This window comes from Parasteatoda tepidariorum, chromosome 10 (genome assembly GCF_043381705.1).
Source record: "Parasteatoda tepidariorum isolate YZ-2023 chromosome 10, CAS_Ptep_4.0, whole genome shotgun sequence".
In the NCBI taxonomy this organism is placed as follows: Eukaryota; Metazoa; Arthropoda; class Arachnida; order Araneae; family Theridiidae; genus Parasteatoda; species Parasteatoda tepidariorum.
In genome coordinates this window covers 9,842,666-9,850,954 of record NC_092213.1, presented here as the reverse complement: position 1 = coordinate 9,850,954, position 8,289 = coordinate 9,842,666, and positions in this window count along the sequence as shown.

Here is an 8,289-nt window from a genome sequence, read left to right as displayed (position 1 = left end):
TTTTTTTTTTTTTTTTTTTTTTTTTTTTTTTTTTTTTTTTTTTTTTTTTTTGAGATAACAGACTTATTTTAATATACAATTCAATAAGTCCTTTTTAATGTCATAGTCATTTTAATATCAGACATTTTTCAGTCATTTTAAATGTCATAGTCATTTTTACTGTCAGTCATTTTTGAAAATCATTTTGCTGTCAGCCATTTTTGTCTCAAAATCACACCATGGAGATACACATCTTTGATGGAGCTAAGCAAGTGCTTCCAATTCGATTAGAAAGCTTTGGCTCCTCGCCTTCACCAAAATCACTGGTTTTGGCTACATCAAACTTTTTTTCTCCATCAATATTCACATGGAATGATCTATGGGAGCACTTCCAATTCTATAACAAAGCTTTGGCTCCAACTCGTCGTCATAATCACTGCCTTTGTCTCCGCCAAATTTTTTGGTTTCATTCATATCCACACAGTTCATTTTAGAAGGAGCTATGCGCGCACTTCCAATTCTATAAACACAATTTTGCTCCTCCTCCCCGCCAAAATCACTATTTTTGGCATAATCAAAGTTTTGTTCTACATCCATATCAAAACTATACAACTCCGAAGGAGCTATACGTGCACTACCAATTCTAACACAAAACTCAAGCTCCTTCTCTCCGCCAAAATCACTATTTTTGGCTCCATCAAAGTTTTTATCTCCATCCATATCAAAGCAACGCAACTCGGAAGGAGCTATGAGTGCACTTCCAATTCTAACACAAATCTCTGGCTCCTCCTCTCCGCCAGTACTATTTTTTCTTGCTCCTTTTTTAGGAACACCATTCAGTTTCCTGTTATGAAACGAAAATTCAGTTATTATTATTATAAAATGAATTCGTCCTACAATTTAAAAAATTTCTGCAGAAACAACAGCAGCAATAGATATTTAAATGGTTTATGGTGTCTATATTCCTTTTTAATATATAGGTCATGATTTTAATGAAAGACAAACCATATTTGCAATTAGTTATAATACAGTAATGATACATATATATTTAAAAATAATGCATCAATGTTTAAAACAATACCGCATTAAAATAAATTTCTTCTAAAATAAGTAAGTTTAAACTGGTTTCAATACCTTTTTTGGAGCAGTAGTGATAATTAATGGCGATGGGAGATGCTTAACTTAATCTTCTAATTTTTTTATTTTACCGAAATAATTTAGCTCCTATATGAAATATTTTAGTTCTTTTATGAAAAATTAAAACTGGACTGGCGTATTGTATGAGCAGCATTAAACAGACTTAAGCTTGAAGTAATATAGATAATTTTTTTTTTATTTTTTAGTTGACTGAATTGAATAAATAAAATAGATGGTACTTACAGTTTTTTACGAATGTATCTGAAAAATCTCGAGAAAAATCTCGCCATAATCAATTAAATTGAATCGCAAAAGAGCAGTTGAATAAAAATCGCCCAACTCACTCAATAGCTTTTTACAAAGTGAATTCTTTTCATTGTTATGCATCTTATATTTCTTTCTTGCATTGTTTAGTTTCTTCAAAACTTTTATTCATTGTTAAGTGTATGACACAACAAACAAAATTTTAATTGTTTAGAGCCTTTTGAAACAAACTGCTCTGTTAAAGTTGGATAGGTATTTTAACAATAAACACACCAACATAATTCTAATNTCATTCTGCTGCTCTGTGGAAACTTTATTAGATTATATGGGAGGATTTGATTACGGTGACACTACTGCGGTTCGTAAAATATGTGTATCGATATATGGCGAAGACGCATTGCACATTTTTTAAAAAAGAAAAATTCCTAGTTTGATGTTATACATGCAAATGTCAGTAATTTTTATATTTTTTGTAATGATATAGAATTTTTCTTTCACAAAAGGAGTTTTCGGATTATCCGTGTTTTTCGATTGTCCGTGCGACCTGTCCCAGTGATTAACCCGGATAATCGGGAGTACACTGTATATATAAATATATATATATATATGTATATATATAATCTATGAAAATCACGTTTTACAGTTTTAGTGTTTATACTCCTCCGGAACGGCTTGACCGATTTTGATGAAATTTTATATGTATATTCAGTAGGTCTGAGAATAGGTCTACAACTATTTTTTTCCCCATTTTTTGGATAATTTTTTTTGCTATTCTTTTATGGTGTAGCATTAAAAAATACATTCACTTTTTAATTTCCCCCCTCCTACCACCAACCCCTACTTTTTAATAGCATTTTATATTTTTAACCCCAGTCGATAGCTGATCAATTAACACTTGATTAAATACCAATTTTTTTCTGTTGAATTACTGTTGTTGTCCTGTTGTTTAGTTTAGGTCGTACAGATATTAGCGACCGTTAGAGCATGTCTTCAGGATGATCCGGAGACATACAATAACAATTTTGATCCTCTGAAAGGGGGATAGCTCCTCTGCTTTAGTAGCCCGATGTCCTGTGGGGAAGTCGAGAACTTTAAGGTAGAACTGTTTAACGAGCACTATACCGCGCACCCTCTGTCCCTTGACAAACTGGCCAAAAATTTCTTCCTCCCTTGCACGCTGACCATATCCTTTAATACGTGACTTCTATGATCCACTGGGAACCATGCTTTATGATCAGTTCACAGTGGGACGTTTAATTACTGAGCAAGACATTATTTAAATGCTATAGTCCTTTTTCGCAGGTTCGAATTATTTGATTTATTGCCCTATTGTCATATTACCCGTACAGGTGTGTTAGTAAATTTTGTTTTGTTTCTAAGTATCCATTAGAAATTTTATACCTTAAACCGAAAATGAAATTAAAGGGGAAAAAATAAAAAACTTTTTCAATCTTTCCTGAAGAATTTTTTTTTCCCATTTTTGAAAAAAAAACCTGTTTCCCAATTTCGGGAAAAAATATTTTTCATTTATGAAAAAAACAAGTCTCCCATTTTTTCTAAAAAAAAACTTTCCTTTTTGGAAAAAAAAATACTTACCACTTTCTAGAGAGAGAAAAAAACCATATTTCTCATTTTTGAAAAAAAAGCATATTTTTCCTTCTTGCAAAAAAAAACATATTTCCCATTTTTTGAAGAAAAGAACATGTCACTCATTTTTTTTAAAAAAAATATATTTCCAATTGAAAAAATAATCAGATTTCCCATTAAAAAAATCATATCTCCAATTTACGGAAAAAATATATTTTCCATTTCCGTTAAGAATTCCGTTTTCAAGAAAAACATATTTCCCATTTTTTTAGAAAAAAGTATTTATTCTACTTTGAAAAGAAAAACACATTTTCCATGTCTTCGGAGAAAACAAACATATTTCCTATCCCAACCCTAACCTCCCAAAAAATATTAATACAAAAATACAAATTTTTCAACTCCATTACTCCCACAATTTTACCAGGAATCATGAACTCAATTACTGGACTATTACTGAGTTTAAATTTGTTTAAAAAATTGGATTTTGTCACTAAACATCATCTATGATGAAGGTTAGAAACAAAATTAAATAGGAAAATGTTTTTTATAAGTAAAACAATAACACAGTTCAAACGCGTCATCAACATAGCTCACGTTACCTTGATTTCCATGATTAACATTTTTTCATGATGATTCTGCAGATTTTAGGTTTTAGATTCTCTTTAATCATTAATCATAAGAATAAATTTACATAAAATACGCCATTGTTTACTAAGTATGACAAACATCAAAAATGTTATTATTTTTTCATTTATTGAATATCTGCTATTAAAAACAAAGTGTGGATTTTGTGATAGATCGCAATAATTGTTGCCCACAAAGGTTTGGAAATACTGCACGATTCGAAAACACGCAATTTAAATTGTATGCATGCTATTGAACAGTGCGCCAAAAAAAATAATGATGAATAAATGAAATTTTCTAAAAAATTTAAAAAACGGGCCACCCTGTGTAACTTTTCGGTTGTTTGATCCGTTTTTCACGTTCTAGGACTTAAACTCAATGAATCGAGGTTGTGACCCCAAACATGCTAATTAATAAGTGCAGACGATAATTTAAGTTACGAAATCAGGTATAAAAACATACTTCCTCTGAATAAACATACTTTTTTTTCGACAGATTTAAAATTCTGACACCCAAAAAATAGGGGATAGCCGAGATCTAAAATATAGTAATGTGGGGGAGGACCATGCCAACCTTCATCTATCAAAAGGTAACACGTGATTGAATCAAGTTAGCATGTCTTATGTACCAGTGAATTGGTGTTTAATATTCGTAGTGGTAGTTACGCCACGATACTCCCCCACCAGAATTTTATCAGGGATAAAATTCGATGGACGGATACCACTAGTTGCTGAGCTTGTGAAAGACCGGGAGAGCTGGTTTCAAGGTCACCGGGTTTTTGAGTGCTGAATGTGAGAGGTGTATTAACATCACAGTCGTAGTCGCTTCTGTGTTGCCATTAGTAGTCGAGTCTATGCAGGCAGATGTTGTGTTTATTCAAGACGAGACTGAGTAGCAACAGCGTGAGGAGGTGAATGATGTCGCAGTCACAAGCACAAGTATCAAGTCAACTGTTCAATGCGAACCATCCAACGAAGTAGGCGTTACTGCGTGTTCAAATCACGTCCGGAGGTCACCAATGTGGGGGAGGAGTTATCGACCAGGCTAACCTTCATCTATCAAAACGTACCTCATGATTGAAGTTTGTCCTATATACCAGTGAATTTATGCTTAATATTCGTAGTCGTAGTTACGCCACAGTAACAATAGTTTGTTCAGGAGAGCGCTCCAAAAATTGGACCCCTTATTGTTAATTTTACTGTTCGCGTATTTCACTGTATTCCGAGATCTTTTTAAGCGAATTGAAAAATCTGCGCACACAATTATAAATTTCGTTTATCCAAAGATAATTTCATTCAAAAAATAACATTTAGTTAAACAAAAATAACAATAACTTATTATTGTTTTATTATTTTAATTAACACTGGTTGAAAAAAAAATTTGAATTGTAATATATATAATTTTTTACGTCGATCTTGCACCGATCACCACAGTGCTGACGTAAAATATCCTAAGTGGTAGACGAATCATGGGTTAGAGTCCCTTTGCTATCAGGCTAACCGTGGGAGGTTTTAATATTATTTCTCTCCATGTTACGCAAATGACGGTTAGTTCCATCAAAAAGTCCTGCAAGAAGGCAAATTTCTCCCAATACTTGATCCAGAAGTTTGCTGGCTTTCTAGATCAGTTTGAAAATTACAAGGCTACAGAGTTGAACATTAGTACTCGGGGACCAAAAATTGGATCGGCTATTCAAAAAGGGTTATAAAATAATATATAAAATAAGAAAGGGGGAAGCGTCCGGGGGAAAGTAGGAGGGGAGTAATAGGCATATTTTATAATTACATAACAAAGCATTTTGTCAAAAATTATCCTAGATATTATTTTTTCCAAAGAAACACCTTTTTCTTTCCTTTTTTTTGAGTAAATCTATTTTTTTCTAGTTTAACGAACGATCTTCACGCAAGCCGAGCTTCAATGAGAAATTCTTTAATCTTATAACTTACTATTTACTCCCTGTTCTCTACCTATCACTAACTCATGTGATTGCTTCGCAATAATTATTGCATCTTGGCATATAAGTTTTTTGTTTGTTTTTTTGCGAAATTTGATATTATTCGCTTAAAATTTATGTGATAAATAGAATTCTGTTTGCTTAGAGAGAGACTTGTACCCCACTTCCACCATTCAAACATTTTCCTCTTAAGATCTATTAGCGAACATAAATAAATTCGGGAATTTAATAATTATTTATAAAAAAATATTCAAAATTAAAATCATATTGCGATATTAAATTTGATGTGTCTACAACCGTCATTAAATATTTTCGCTTGCCATACAAACTGGTATCTTAATTACAATTTGCGCATGTGTTATATTGTGCATGAAGCTGATCGTTAAATTCTTAATCATTTAACGAATCTCTTTAACAGTAATATCCCATTACTGTACTACCCATACTGAAATACCCATACATTACCCCATTGCAAATTGTGTAATTCGCACCAAAAGGTAAGAACTGGGCACTTGCACTTCAAGAAGAAGAGGAAGACCACGGATACCCACACAGGTGACCTATGACATCAGCGCCAACTGATCGTTTGCAAGCAAAATGGCGAGTTAAAGTGAAACTAAATTTCTCTACATAAGTTAAAATGTTAATTAACCTCGCGTTAATTAAAGTACATTACAGTACCGTATCACACATCGAATATATTGACATACATTTCATTCTCTTCTGCGTTTTTTACTTAACTTAGATTTATTATTTCTTCATACATTTTATTGTAACATGCATTTTAATTTTGTGCACCTGATAACTTCGATGCATAATTAGTTTGTTTGTGTTCCTCGTGCAGGTCTTTGCGTTAAGTAAGAAATATATAGTGAAAGAATGTCATTTAAGGGAATTGTTACTTGACGGGCTTGGCTTACTCAAAATGGAATGGAAAGAACAGTTGTTAACGCAAACAGATGCCACGTTTCAGCAACCAATCGGGATCGATATACCCAAACTACGTCATTACCCCATTGTAAAATGGTAAATAAAAGTTTAGACATCGATTTAAATAAGTTTATTTTAAAATGTAGCTTAAAAAAGGTAAAACTCATATAATTATTTCAGAATAAAGAAACATTTCCCTTAGTTTAAAACTCTTAATTTAGAAAACAGTCGAAATCGAAAACGTAAAAATAGCAATGTAGAAAATAATAATAGGTCCATCGGGTGTAACGGAGCCAGTTTTAGTAACTGTAAGATACTCAGAGACGAATGGTGCAAAACGCTGATTTTATATTCATTTTATAGCTAAAGCGCTTTCTTACGGAGCATTTAGTCACTTCTTCAATCTGGTGATTGAGGATCAAATTTGGTGATAGAGTTCATAGTGCGCCAGAAATCCTCAGCAACTCATCTGGGAGTACTTTCGTGGAAAGGCTGATCCACGATCAAAAGCAAGGACATTGTAAAGCGAGTTAAAAGGATAACAAATTACTTTTTTCAGTCATTTTTTAATTTGAATGTTAAAAAACGGATCATCAGGTTCTGCAACACGATATGGTCGACTACGGATAGGCCTGTCACGATGCAATTCTATTTAAAATTCCACAAACGGACATAGTCCAATATTCTCATCATCAAAATAAAATGTGCTTGAAAATTGTCTAATTACAGCATCAAGCTGAAGTCTGCTCAACTTGACTCTAACTGTTAAACTCTGGTAGTTCGGCAAGAGTTTGGAATAAGTTCTGTTTCAGGAGAATGTTTACTTGGTTTAGATACTGGAAAAACAGCAGCTGGACTAATGGTGATACTGAGAATTCTCAGGAAGCAATGCAGTTAATTCTAGGTTTCGATGAATGAATACATTCGTAAATATGGAGTGCAGATGGTGTAGAAATACTTAATGAAATGTTGGAGTCGTAAGTGCATCTTATTTGCTAATCAATTCCCAAAATTAGCTAAAATGGGATTTGGGAACAAATTCCAACTTTGATGTTTAAAATAATCCTTCCATTGGGGTTAATTAAATGGTCGATGACTTGAAAATGTCGATCAGTTCATGGGTAAGTAACGGCATTAACAGGAATGCAAAATTGTTGAATAACGGTAGTGTCTGCACCCGGATCGCAGAGGGGTCGAATTTTTGTATTATTTTAAATAGTAATAGGTATTAAGACACGCAGATGTGTTTAAGTTGTAATGCAATTTATATAATAGCCATCATTTCCATTTGCAGGATCAAATCTTATAGTTGGGAGGCTGCGATTTGCATTGCGACGAAAATCTGGATAAATTGAGTTGGTGGTTCATTATTACTGGAACTATGTGAGTGTCTAGTTGACGGGAGCTTAGGTTTAGGTTGGTTATTGGATTCTTGAACGGAGTGAGATAAATTTCGTGATTGAACTGATGACGAATTTCGTTGAGGGACAGGAGAAGTACTCATAAAAGAGGCATGACTTTTTTGTTTGCATAGCCAACAAGAAATATCTCGAACATCGTCAGTAACAAGGTTATATTTCGGTCGTTGGTCAACGCCAGCGAATTGAGAGTTTTTAACTTAGACTTCGGTACTGAAAAAAAAAATTTCATCAGAATTCAATGTAGCGATGCAATGACGATGTTCAAAAAGGGAAAAAATTGAAAGATTCTGTTAAAAACGGCTGCATCATATAAGGTTGAATTTCAAGTACTTGTTTAGAAAAAATATAATTTAAAAGTGAGAAGATATTACAAAAAAAAAACATCTATATTAT